The sequence below is a fragment of the Lonchura striata genome, chromosome 11 (assembly GCF_046129695.1).
Source record: "Lonchura striata isolate bLonStr1 chromosome 11, bLonStr1.mat, whole genome shotgun sequence".
NCBI lineage: Eukaryota > Metazoa > Chordata > Aves > Passeriformes > Estrildidae > Lonchura > Lonchura striata.
Window position 1 is genome coordinate 16411436 of NC_134613.1, and position 14029 is coordinate 16425464.

The following is a 14029-nucleotide window of genomic DNA, read 5'->3' on the forward strand; positions in this document are numbered from 1 at the left end:
CAATAGTGTTCAGTTTTCTTATTTGAGGATCTAGGGACTGAAAGGCTAAAAAACCTTGCTGAAGTCATATAGGCTAAGAATTAAAAGCTAAGTGTATAATCAGAGAAATGGCTTAAATGTTAACCACCCAGAGAAGGTCATCCTTGGCTTTGAAATCAGATGAAGAAGTCAAAAGTGATTCTGAACCAGCAGCTGCAAACAGAATCCTGTTTTCTGTGGACCACTGCAGAGAAGGAGCTGGAGGCTATTGGTCCACCTGAGGTTGATCAGAATAGTTTTTATTTTTAAGAGTGCACAAATGCTCAGTAGGGCACAGGACTGTGACTAGGGCACAGCATGGGGAGCCTGATATTCAGTGGGATGTTCTTTAAGGAACAACTTCATTCTACCAGGCATCATTTTGCTTTGACAGAGAAATCCAAAAGAAACTCCAAACAATTAGGCAAGGGATACCAGTCCAAGCTGAAACACCCAGGAGAGAGGTGAAAGGTTTCCCAGCTGTGCCAGTGATTTGATGATGTATGGCAAAATGGTGAGTGGCAATCAGTGAACATTACTTCCTCTTCTGTAACGTCACAACTGGAACGGTGTTTATTCGCCTTGACCTACATTACTCAGATCTGCTTTCCTATATTAATGCTCTCATCACCTTCATTTCCCAGCACAACTTATTTTCACGGTTTTAAGGACTATCTATTCATATACCTCTTTAGAAAATATGGACACAATTTTTCTAAAGAGGTTTCTTCTGATTTTTACTCCCTTCTTCCAAATCCATTTAATCTATCTGCTAACACAAAGGACCTTTTCCTTTGGCTCCTTTTATGTTTGCTTCTGCTATAGTGGCTTGTTATTTCTTTTGCTAAAGATTTAAAAGTCACTAGAGGAATCTTAGTAATGTATTCATTTTGAGGTAGATTTATCTTCAGAGCTGGTAAATGGGAAGTCTCTTCTTCACCTCAGTGGGCTTTGGATCTGGTGTTAAGTGCTATCATCATTTCAGTTCTAATCTTGTTGTTTGGGGCCCAGTGTGCAGCTCCTGACTGCTGAGATTTTCACCATAGGTTTATTGAGAACAGAATCAGCTCCTGCTTCCTGAGAGACAGACTATAAAAATACAAAAGAAATAAGCACAAGGTTCTCTTGAACAAGTGAATCTTAATTTTTCTTTTATTTGATTCTGAGTCTCACTGGATTTTTTTTTTTATCCACAGGTACTTTGACCCCTGTTCTAAGCCTTATTCTAATAGGATGAGCTGGAGTTTCAGCTACCCAGTCCTGTTGGAAATTGGGCCCAGCAGTTATTTGGCAGTGGCCTTGATGAGCAGCATTGCCAGCTTTCCATTGCAATGCTTACATTCAGAGATTTGCAGAATTAGAGTCCAAATTCTGCTTGTATTTGCAAGCCCAGAATGCCACTGACTTCAAGGGGGTTGTAGGATTTTAGCCAAGAGCAGAAATTTGCCCAGGATTTTTTCAGACTCCCTCATGCTTCTGTTTATATGATATTACCATCAAGCTCTATTAGCATGCTCCATGATGCATTTTACTTTTAAATTACATAAAGGATATTTACTGTGCTGATGCTACATAGTTTGCAAGAAAGATGCACATGTGGAAATGAAAAAACATCAATTACCATCAGGATTTCCAGCTTTCAGCATTCATTTTCCAAAACAGCTCAGGGACTATTTCCCATAAAAAAAAAAAAAAAAAAAAAAAAAAAAAAAAAAAAAAAAAAAAAAGCAGAAATGAAAATCCAATTTCTTGGCATTTACGTATGGCATTCTGGAGCCTTGCTCATCAAGTCTGTTGTGAAAATGGTTGGAATAAAAACCCTCATATTGTTCAAAACTTTAATACTCTGCTTTTGTTTTCTGTATAGTGGTTTCCAAATCAGAGACATGAGTCCATCCCTAAAAATAACAAAATGTTTTTCTGCCTCTCAGAAGATGGGAGAAAAAAATAATCTGGTGAAAACTGGGTGATCATCAGGGATAATAGATAAAAACACAGGCAGAGGTTGAGAATTAATGGATGAAACCTGTGAAATCAGGCAAGTGGGATGCCAGGCATCAGACAATGCCAGTGGAGCCCGGTCAGCGCTGCCGGGCCCGCAGGGCTGGCCCCGCTCAGGGCCAGCAGCTCCTGGCTGCCCTTGGAGCCGCTGAAGCCGAGAGCGATCCTGCTGCCCGCTGACTTCTCCTGGGCAGGGGCAGCGCAGGGAGGAGGGATTCCCCAGGGCAGCTTTGGTGCTTTGGTTCGAGTCGGAGCCACCGGGCGGCTCTACGCCTTTCAAAATGAGGCAGATTGTGTTGCCACGTGGTTACAAATCTGGGAGCTTCCTTCTAGATAACCTTGTTTAGAAATCTGGGCTGGGGCTTTTTAAAGCCCTAATGACTCCCCACTTAAGCTTTTAATATCCATGTTAAATAGTTCATTGAGCATTCAGGAGAGCAGTGTGCCATTGCGGGCTGATGAGTAACTTTAGGCAAATAAGTTATTTTGTACCTCTGTGCTTTTTCTTCTCCCGCATTTGCTTTGTCTGTGTAGATACTAAAGTCGTTCAGGGCAAGAGTGGCTCACGCTGTGCGTGTCTAGTCATCAACACAGCAACTCCAGTCTCACTGGGAAGCTCTCTGTGCTCCCCAGTCCTGCCCATAACATAACCTCCAAACACGTCTGTGCTTTGTATATGCTACAGAGTTTGAGTATTAATTACTATTAATTATTATTTAAAATCTGGACTCCTATATTCTGTAGCATTAAAGTAGCCATTTACCATATGGATAAACCCTTCCACAAATGGGTCACTGCACAGAAAGCCTGGAGGTTATCAACTGCTCTGGTGACCAGCTGCTAAATTGTGAGGACACAGGGACCAGAGATGCTCTAACAGGATGGCTTTGGCCTCTGAAAAGTCTCCATGTAGTCAGGAAAGCTGGCTCTACCTGTTTCTGCTCTAGTCCTTGAAATTTAAGGGGAGCAAAGATCAAGGTAGCACTGCTTGATGATCCTTTAATAGCAAGGCTCCTTTAAAGACCTTTAAATCCAGCAGAATTTAATGCATCCCTGAAGGTACTCTGAGCCAATTTTTGCTTTTGCAACTTTTTGTTGTCTCTGCTGCATGAGTGGAGAGCTCTTAGCTCATACTGTGTCACTGGATTCTTGGATTTAAAGGGTTGTTCTGCATGAATAAACTCAGTGTCTGGACACATCCTGGTGTCTAGATAGTAAACAATACGCCTGAAGCACCTGTCAAGGATCTAGGTACAAATGTCCCAAATGACAGAAATGTCTGTTGAGCTGTCTTCCCACCTGCTTAGGAATGCCAGGAGCACCAGACTACTCTGGGTTTGGCACTGTTGTTTGTTCTGTTCCTGTCCATCTGACCTTGATAGCTCAGATAGGCTATTTGTCAATGCCAGAGGAATCTGCTGCAACAACAGAGGGAGTATCTGGTGTCAGTATTCTCCAGCTCCTTGAGGGAACTACCTCATTAGGGAAGCTAAAACATCATTTTGATTGCTTAGAAGCAAACCATTTGTTCTGCAAAACCCTCCAAGCAGTTACTCACTTCTTGTAAAATTATAATGCCTGAAGTCTTTTTCTAAAGCAGTTTTGGATACTTGAATGGCTGGAAATTTGCAGGTTATAAAAAGTTTTACTTTTTAGTGAAGCAGATTTGATCAGTGTTTCCTTCAATTAGACAAATATTCTTCTCTGTCAAAATGTCATTAGATTTTGATAGAGTAAAAAAATGTTCTCCTGGAGAAAGTTATAAAACAGACATTTCTGTAGCTTCACAGATCCTCAAAATGCATATGAGATTTTGTAGGCTTTCTTTAGGAAATTTGAAGCTGAGGCTTTTAGTATACCTACAGCACATAGTTTTGTCCCACAATATCATAGTCAGCTTTGATCTCTCATTAACTTTGGCAGAGGACATCAAACTGAGATGGGATTACTGCTGTTCTTTTCTTCCTCAGAAAATAAGCCTTTTGGAAGATTGATAGCTGAGGCTGCCTTTGGGTAGTACCTTTCATTCAAGGGTTCTAAAGCAATCACAGAAATTCCCAAGTCTTCCTAGCCAGAAATTTGGCTCAGCCTTCCTGCTTTTCTGCAGTGTACTTTGCTTACTGTATCACATCAGGAGGGACAGAGTCTATCCATCTCTCTCCCCTGTACTGGCAGTTTCCCAGGGAATTACTAGTGAACACAGGTGACAGACTGTGCTCCTTGCACTCTACACAGGAGAAGGAAGGTGCAGAGAGGGAGACGTATCTTGTTCCTGTTCTCCTGGAACAGATGGAAATCTCTTGGGTAGTATCATATTTGAGCAGTTCCTGCACAGCTGTAACCTATGTGAGGACCACAGTGACAGAATCAGAGCAGAGACCTGTCCATCCTTATTCCTACTCTATCCCTGCTACATTTTACAAAAGCTGTTCTGGTTCAGCTGATATACTGTATAATTTAATTTAATATGAAGAAACTCTGATGCCTGATTCCCTATACTGTCTTTTCATGTCTTGTGCACAGCCCAGGAGATATTAAAAAGCCATACTAGCAACTTACCTGAGTTACAGACAGGAAATGCCCAGTGGACTTCCCGAGAAAAAGTACACACAGAACAAGATTAAGGATTTGGATCACTGACAGGTCTACAGTTGAAGAGCAATAAATCACACGTCTCTTCCAGCTTGCTTCTCTCTGCTTCCTCCTTACTTTTCTACTTCTCCTCTTCTAAATGAAAGGGGACATCTTACAGGCTTGCAAAATCTTCCCTCCTGTGGGAAATTGTTAATTATTAGTGTTGCCACAATAAAGAACAAGTTCTGCAGAAAGAGAGCAACACAGCACAGTAGAGCACTGCAGTTTTTTTTATTTTTTCCTTTTTACTTAAAAACTCTGGTGTTTCTGAAAGTCACAGCTCCTAGAATATAGTGTCCTGCATGTGAAAATATAGTGGGTTTCCATGCAGTTCAGCCATGAAAATGTTGAGGGTATGTAAGTAATGTAAGGTCTTCATAAAGACTGCCTTGTAAAATCTGCTTTATACTCTGCTTTGTTCTTTTATCTAGCATTCTCTAGAATGTGCTTGGGAATATTTATTTTCCCTCATTTCTTTTCCTTAACTAAGGCAAAATATTTACACACCCCACACCAAGCTCCCAAAGAATAGTGCTTAGTACTGCTGCTGTTCATTTGCTGGCATACCTAATTACACAGCTGAAAATGTCAACATTAAGTTATGTCTGCATGGCAGGCATTGATGTGGCTGTTATGTAACACAGGTGTGCTCAACACACCTTCAGCTGAAGCTCAGGCTGTGCTACCAGCAGCCATCACTGAGCCTGTATAACCAATCAGAATAATATTCATTGAGTCACTAGCCTGTGCCAAACTCTGACTTTAACAACATGACTAATTGGTAATCAAGCCAGCTTGTGAAGACCTTGTGCAGTGTGTACTCACACAGCAGTGATCTCAGCTCTGGGTCACACCTCTCCAGGTGGGCACTGGTGGGCCTGGCCACCAAAGGATATGGTTCATCACCCTCCTCTGTCTGCATCTTCCTCTCCCTGAGATGTTTCCACCGATCTGGTAGGGTTTGGAGAAGGGGATGGTGACCTAGTTTATAATTCAGCTGGCCCAGCTCATAGCTTAAAGCAGCGATGGAGATGCATTGGTGCTGAAATGCTGGATTATGAACTGTGGTACAGACACACAACGTTTTGTGCTATTCTATGCTACAATAGTGTCTGCAGAAAACACCATGAGAAGCACTGATCATATACAAAACTACTGCTAACTGTGCTGGAGCTGGGCTGCCAGAGCCCATACTACCAGTAGAGAGGAATTGGGAGAAACACAAACCATAAACAAGAAAGCTTCCTACTAAGAAAACATCCCAGCTCAAAATCAATATTAAGTCTTGAGTAAATCAGAGAAAGCAGAGCAATAAGTAAAACAGGAAATAATAAACATTAAAGACATATGTATTAGTCCATCCCTAACAAAAAGTTACTCCTCTGGGATGTTTTTCTGAGTGCTACAACAGATCTTCTGTATGATCTCGGGCAAAATGCATAATTTCTCTCTGCCATGATGTTAGATAATACTTCCCTATTTTATAATCCCTCATGTTGTGAGTTTCTGAGTGTCAAAGAGTGCTCATTATGTAGGATTATGTCAGGTCCTGAAGAAGAGAGAGGACCTGCAGAAGACAGATAAAGATGGGATGAGTTTAGTTGTCCTTGAAGTCATCAGGAGCTGAGGGCCTGGCAGATATGTTCTCCTGCTCAGTCTCTTGCTAAGGAAGCATTTCTCTAACCAGCATCCAGGGAGCAGATCTAGCATAGGGGCAAGTACTTACACTCACAATTCTCAGGGGATAGCTTGGTTAACTGCCAAAAAATGTGGTTTGATTTCTCATTGATACCACTTGTAGAAAATATTTCACTGGAGTCAGGACTGATTCTTCCCCTGAAGAATGAGCTTCTGGTAAGGTCTTGAGAAATGTCTGAGTAAATGTCTGGAGGAAGGCAATGGTGGGTGTTAGTAGGTGACTGGGCATGTTATCCCTTACAGTGTTACAGATATTAAATTGAGTAAGAGACAATAGGAAACACTGCAGAGTGCCAGCATTTGGGAAGACATCAGTACTTGGAATTCATCTGATGGATAAATCAAGTGATTTTTTTATGACTGGATTTTATGCCTTTCAAAATTATGTTACCAATGTAATAACAGTGAGGAGATGAGAACAAACCTCATTGGCCATTTCTGTGCACATATCAGAATCTTCTACCTGCAGCTCAGTTCCCTTCCCTGTTGTCCCTTTATTGTCCTATGCATAGCAAAGAATTAATACTTCAGCTTTGAAGCATTCTTTGTCATGCCCCGGTAATTAAAAGAATGCCACTGCACCTGGTAGAACTATAAAAATGTCCTTCTAAAAATCTAAGCAACGTTTAATATTTTATTAATTGCTGTGTTGTTGTGTTTTGCCTGCAGTAAAACAACCTTATGAAAGTGAGACACGGCTAACAAACATTTTCCCTTCAACATCTTATGTTAGCACTGTGCCTTTTTTGGCCTTCCATTTTGAATCCTTGTTTTTAACAATCTTTCTGTTTTCATGCAAGGAAAAAAACCCAACAAACCAACATCTCTATTGCTGCAAGCAGGGAACCAGAACAGGCAGTGTTGAAGCTTTCATTCCTTTTCCATATGTGGAAAAGACTGCCTGAAAACTTTATTTCCCAGGGAAATACAGTCCACATTTTCATCCTGTACTGCCTGAATAATTGCCCTGCATATAACACTATCTCCTCTTAGTGACTGAGGAACTAGAAGAAAAAAATAAAACAAAGTTTAACATATACAAAATAACATTGATAGCTTTATTAGAGAAGGTGTAGGAAGCCAAACCACACAAGCACAGACACAGCTATTAAAGGAAAATTAGAAAGTTGTCAACACAAGCTGTTCAAAAATAATTTCAGGTCCCCCAAAGCCATGTGATTTGCTCGCAGAATTTCAGTCTTCAAAATACAGGTTCAGTGGGTTCTTATTTGTCTTCACTTTTTGATATGTTGGGGAATCACACGGAACCAGCTTTATTTTACAAATGTGAAGGCTAAAAGATTTTTGCTTAATAAAGATTATTGAGTGCTACCATGACTTCAGAATCTGGAGATTTCAGAAAATCATCACCAAGGCCACATGGTCAGCAGTAATGTGCAACACTAGTCTATTTTTCTAGCAAAAAACCTCATGTTCCACACATGCAGCTCCCTGTGGGCATGCTATGTTTTTCCATTCAGCAACCTCATCTCAGAGAAAAAGGGCTCTGTCTAGGATTTGCAGACATCTTGTTGCACAAAGGGAAGCAAAAGCAAGTTGGGACATCATGAAATTCCCATTATGTTCTGTGTATGCCCAGATTGCCCATAAATACATATGCAGTATGTGTGACTCATCCCCAGATCCTGGATGTGAGTATAGGAGCCCCAGGTGGAGAGTGTGCCAACAGTGCAATAAGCAACATGACTAACATCTATCATATGTATTTTGTTTTCTCACCCTTTTTTCCAAGGGAAGGCCACATGTTTTGGCAGGTACTATTAGTGCTCTCTTTGCATCCAAGAACACAAGCTCTAGGAATTGCATCTCACACAGGAAGCAGGAGGTGGTGATGTTTGTGATGGCCATGAGCCCCTGAGGGAGCTGATTATTTACCCTGGGATGTGGCCTGTCCCCTGCCCAGACAAGCTGCATTGTCATTTTGCAGAGTCCTGTTTACCTGAGGGATGAAGCTGCCAGCGAGGTGTTCAGTCTGAAGATCTGGAAGATGGGGTGTGCCAAGTCCAGCCATTTGACCATCTTACTGTAATGTCCAAAATTTACAATGAGAAAAAGAAAATTAGTCTTATTCCCTTTATTTTTATTTATTTTTCATGTTGTAAATTCAGAATGGTATTCAGTCCAAGTATATGGAGCTGTGTGAAGGTGAAGAGGTGAAATGAATATGCCAAACCCAAACCAGATCAGTGGCACATAGGCTGAAAGTGCAGAATCTGAGGACATTTCACCCCACTGTGACTTTCATCCAATGCCAACTCATTGATACAATTTTTTTAAAAGCCACAGGAAAAGCAATCTACACTTTCTGAAGTAGTTTGATGTATCTGAACACTGAGACATTGTGCTGAAGTGAAAAGCAAAACCCTCATTCTAGATGGAGAGGAAAAAGTCACGCATTTAGTTTCAGTAAGTACATTCAGTGTCAGCACCAGTGCTGCCAATTCTGGCCATTAGGTCTTATAATATTTCCTGTTTTTCTGAAAACAAGAATTATGTGTAGCTCGTGACAAATGAATACCCTGAATTTATAGCCTTAATATTTGCAAATCAGGGCTTGAAGACCTGAAATGGGTGTGCCTCACAACCTTAAAAAACCCAAAGGCAAATTGAAAATATGCATTTTATTATTTTTGATCAACCTTGTGATTTTAAGTCATGCATGACTTTTCTTGGAGGCCTGACTCACAGCTTTTAAATGTTCATGTTGGGCTGCAGTGCCCCACAAAGAATGAAGTGCAGCTACAAGAGCTGCAGGTGACAGGTATGGGGCAACCAAGCAAACATGTAACATTTATATTTCTTAGCAATTTTGTTTCATGTTGGCAAACATGAGGAGCCTGACACTCTGGTGCTTTATGGGAAGAGAGAAAGCTGAGGAAGAGCAAGGCAAGGAGAAGAAGGATTCCGGCCTAACTCAAAAAATAGGTGAAAGTTCATCTTGAGAAAAAAAAAATAAACTAAATCTAACTGCTACCGCTGTTTTAATGAAAGGTTGGGAATGCAGAGAGGAAAGGCATGTGTTTATATCTCAGAGCTGGTAATGAGGGATTCCTCTTCTCACCCTGGTTCTGCCACTGACTCATCCAGCAGGGTTAGGCCTATGTCAGTTCTCACTTCAGAGCAGATTAGACTTAACCATAGACCCAGCTGCTGTCACATTTACTTGTGTTGAGTAACACTTTCTTCCCTGGTGACAATGGCTGTGATGGGAGAACTCCACAGTTCACAGGAGGTGAATGACAGAGCCCCATTGTGGTTACAGAAAAGAAGCATCTGCAGCACAGAGGGCTCTAAGGCTTGATTAGCTCTATGCCTAAAGCATCTCTTAATTAGTTGAGCCATATGTAGATTGATCAGGATCTGCTCCTCTCCAGGCTTTTCTTTAGGAACAAACAGTCAGGAGCTAAGGAAGGTCTGCGAGCTGAGGTTTGCTCAGCTGGCAAGCTACCCACTCAGCCAAGCAGCTGGCAAGGTGGTGAAGGATCACCTTGCCCCTCTTCCATGCTTAACTGAATCAGCAAGAGAAAGGCTGAAGATCACAATACATTCATGGAGATGCTTCTAAAAGTCATGGTATTTAAGCCTAAGATGCTCTGCTCCAGGACTGAGCTGAGTTTGGAGCCCAGTACAAGTCTCCTTTGTAGAATTTCTGCCAGCCTTGAGGACACACAGCATACCAACACCCAAACTTGTTACCAACCACTGACAGCACAAGGGCACAACTCAGGAAACCCTTCCAGGGAGGTTTTCTTCATGTCAAACAAATGCTTGGTTGAAAAATAAAGTTTTAACAAGCAGCCAGTTGTATGGATCTCCAGGCATCATTTTTGGTTAATAGTGATGAGTATTATCAACATTTTTATATACATATACAATTCAGAGGTGCCAATGAATATGATATATCTGCTTTTGTCAATGCTGGCACCCTGCCATGTCTCATTCCTCCTTTGAAGAGTGGCTGCAGATTTGTTAATAAGCACTAGATTAGAAACTAAATCTCATATAAATTACATTGGTTTTAATTGTATTATTATGGCTATATTGCTTAAATATCAAAGTGAAATCTATGGATTGCTCCTCAGATTTCAAATAAACCATGTGTGTTGTGAATTTAGGTATTGACCTAAATTGTGCTCTTATGGAGACCTGTACAATTTTACTTTTGATTTGAAGTGTTTCTCATCTCCCTTTGCTCTTTTCTCATAGAAAACATTGTCTTGCTACAGTTACCAACTCTGACATTATCTGCTTCACCTTTATTGTTATTAGTCAGGTACACAAAAATCAGACTTTACAGCTAAAAATTGTGCAGTATTAAATGCACACTTCAGGACTTACAGCTGTTGTAAACCCCTCACCTTTATGCTTACTGGCTCAAGAACTTCATGTTCCCCTTTTATTACACATCCATAACTTACAGCAATATAAAAGTACATCATTGTTTTTCCTGATAATTTTGCCACCCTGCTATTTTATGAGCCAGTCGGTTGGTCTGCAAGTACATGCACAGGTACTGTATCTCGATGAAGGAATTGGATTATTGCCAAATAAAACAGCCAGAGTATTATTATGGCTAATACGCTAGAAGTGTTTGCAATGGGTTTTTAAATAATCCTCTACATTTATATTGCACTATTCATCCTGAAGAGATCCAAGGTGCTGTAGAAGGCTGATAATGGGTCTTTTTGCTCATTGCTAGAACATGACTGCTGCTAAGCTGGAGAAATAGTGACCATCCTGCACAAACAGCATTAGCAAGCACAGCAGGTAATGAAGCAAACAATAATATTGCCATTTGGAATTGCAAGGTAATTGCTTGATTTGGAATTTGATGAGGACATAAGAGCTGATATGCTGCTGCTTGTAAAAATATGCTCCAAAGTATTTTGTGGTCGTTTCATCACCTGTGAGTGATGATGGCACTTCCACAAGCATTAGGTTCCCTGTGACTGTGCTCGGCACAGTATTGCCAACTGAGCTCAGGGACAAGGCTGGGACTTGGAAGGTTCATTTCTAGCAGCACATGAGTTCCTCTAAAATATTTCCTAAGCAGTCCAGTGACTGATGAAGCCCAGCTCTCTTTGGTTCAGGACCTAAACACACAGAGCTCTACTCACTACAGCCTGAACATGTGATATGTGTGGGAAGGTAGATGACAGGCAGCCTTCAGCCAGGGATGTGTAGGTGCTTTGCTGATAATGTAATGCAGATAATACCACTTTATTTAACAGACAGCAAATCTTCCCTAAGTGTAGTAGGAGGATATGTAGCATTCTACTGGACTTTGAGAGATGAGGCATCCTTAGTGTGTTCCCACAGTCTGCTCTAATTTCTGCTTTGAGGCTGGCTCTGCCACGTATACTTGAAGGATAAAATCAGAGCTGAAAATAGGGAAGCTGAGAAATTCTTCTATTATGTCACTTTTAAAAATTCACTGGTTGCTATATGTAGTTATGAGAGGACTTAGTTATTACCTGAAATAACAGATTGTTCCTAACAGACTGTCCATATCATGCTGCCTGTACAACCTATCATGATATGAATGGAACTGTACCACAAAAGAAGACAACTGATCAGACCTTCCCTTGAAAACTTATTGCCAAAGGCAGTTGGGAAATACCAAACCAGCATACAGCAAAGCTGAAATCCCACAAACAGGGAAGATATAGGAGAAGTTGACTGTAAAAGTAGTGGTTTATGTCCAAACTGGACACAATGCTAGTCTTTGCAAATTAAAGGTTTCCTGGAGCTTACAACCATTTTTGAAGCCAGGAGCCTAAATCAGACAAGCGTTGCCCAACTGAACTCTTGAGACTGAGGGTAAGAAAGGTCCATCCCTCACAGTGGGATAAAAGCTGAATCCAAAGCCTATGCCTTGAATCCATTACAGTGTGCACTGAGGTCCCAGAATATGTTTATCCTAAAGCCCATCTTCACCACTCACTGCCAGTACTGGGAACTGAGGTACTCACACTGCAGTGCTGTTTTCTCTCTGGCTCCCAGGCATCAAGCACTGTAAGTCAAACAGTTTCAGATGATGCTTGTTTTTTGTGCTTAACTGAAATCATGAGGTAAATTATGTACCAGGGTGCCCAGGGATTTAGCAGTAGGATTCCCATTAATATGGTCAGACATACATGGCTAAATTCTTGGCACTAAAATTTCCCTGCACAGTATTGCCTAAAATAATATTTCTAATTTCAACACATTGTTCTGCCTATGCAGAGATGCTACAGACAAACTGAAAGTAAACTCTCCCAGATTTTAATCATTCACATGTCAATATTCTCTTTCTTCAGACTCCTCAAGCAAGAAGAAAACCTGTGATGAAAAAAGGACATTGTGTCAAATTAAAAACACTGCAATTATTGAAGCCAATTTCTGTCATTTAGTTCTCTGGAGGCTGATAACTCAACTACTCTCTAGAAATAAATTTCTACAAATTCCTTAGGAGTCAACACTGATGCAATCACTTATTCATAGTTAAAAGGCAGTGCTGACTCAGCATTCTTCTTCATCTAGTTGTCAGAAGGTAACAAAATACCAAACTTTAACAAAGGAGGAGATGGAGACTAGAGACATTAACATTAATGTGAATGATGACAGAATGCTTTGTCACCATACCCTAACTCAAATAAGTACAGGGACGTATAGAAACACAGTCATAAATATACTACCAGTGAGGGTAGTCAGCTTTAATTGTGAAATTCTTATCTATCATTTTTGTAGTTTAACCATTGAACCCCTTGTAAAACTTATCAGTGGTACAGAACAAACCTTGGCTGAATATCAAACAGGTACCTCAGGGCAGAAAAAAGGTTTACAGCATTGCTGCACCAACACTCAGGTAGCTCCAGAGCCAGTGCAAGAGTCAAGGGGGAATGCTCTGGGGGAAGAGCCACAGCAGTTGTTGTGAGGCATGCACAAATCAGGGTGTTTTGGAGTGTTACATTTCTGCAAAACCATAAAAAGGAATAAAATTATAGAACTGTGAGGGTTCATCTAGCTAGAAGAGCCTGTCTTAGCTCATTTATGAGCTACACACAAAAAGTAATACCTGAAATTCTCATCTTTGTTTTATCAAAGAGACTGGATGCTCCAATTCCAGCAGGTGTACATTTATCAGAAGGAAGGAACCTATTCTGATCTTTTTCACATCCAGTTGCAACCTCCCTCTTGCAAATACGAAGCAGAGGCAAAGCATCACCAATTCATGACTACAACACCTACCTGGGGAAACAACTACGTGGGCTGTAGGGCAACCAACCTAGAGTATAGGTCCTTTCTATGGCTGGCAGCTAAGAAATAAATATTGTACTTTTGCTTGTAAACTGCTTACATTTGGTCTGGACTCAGAGAGAGCAGACTCCTGCATCTTGGAAGTAACATTTTTACTGAGTCACTTTTCACATCAGAACACAATTTTCAGTGTGTTATTGGGTTGTAAGTGTTTGTCTCAGCATTCTTATCCTGCTAATATCACCAGGAATTAGGCAGCACATTTGCTAAAACGGATCTCTATCCAGGAGTGTGAGCTTCAGGCCAGACTTTGCTCCCCAGCCCTGCTTCCTCAGAAGTGTTCAGAAGCCTTTAGAATCGAGAGAGGAGCCGTTCAGGTTAGATCCTGCAGCTGCATTTTTACCTCCCACCATGCAGG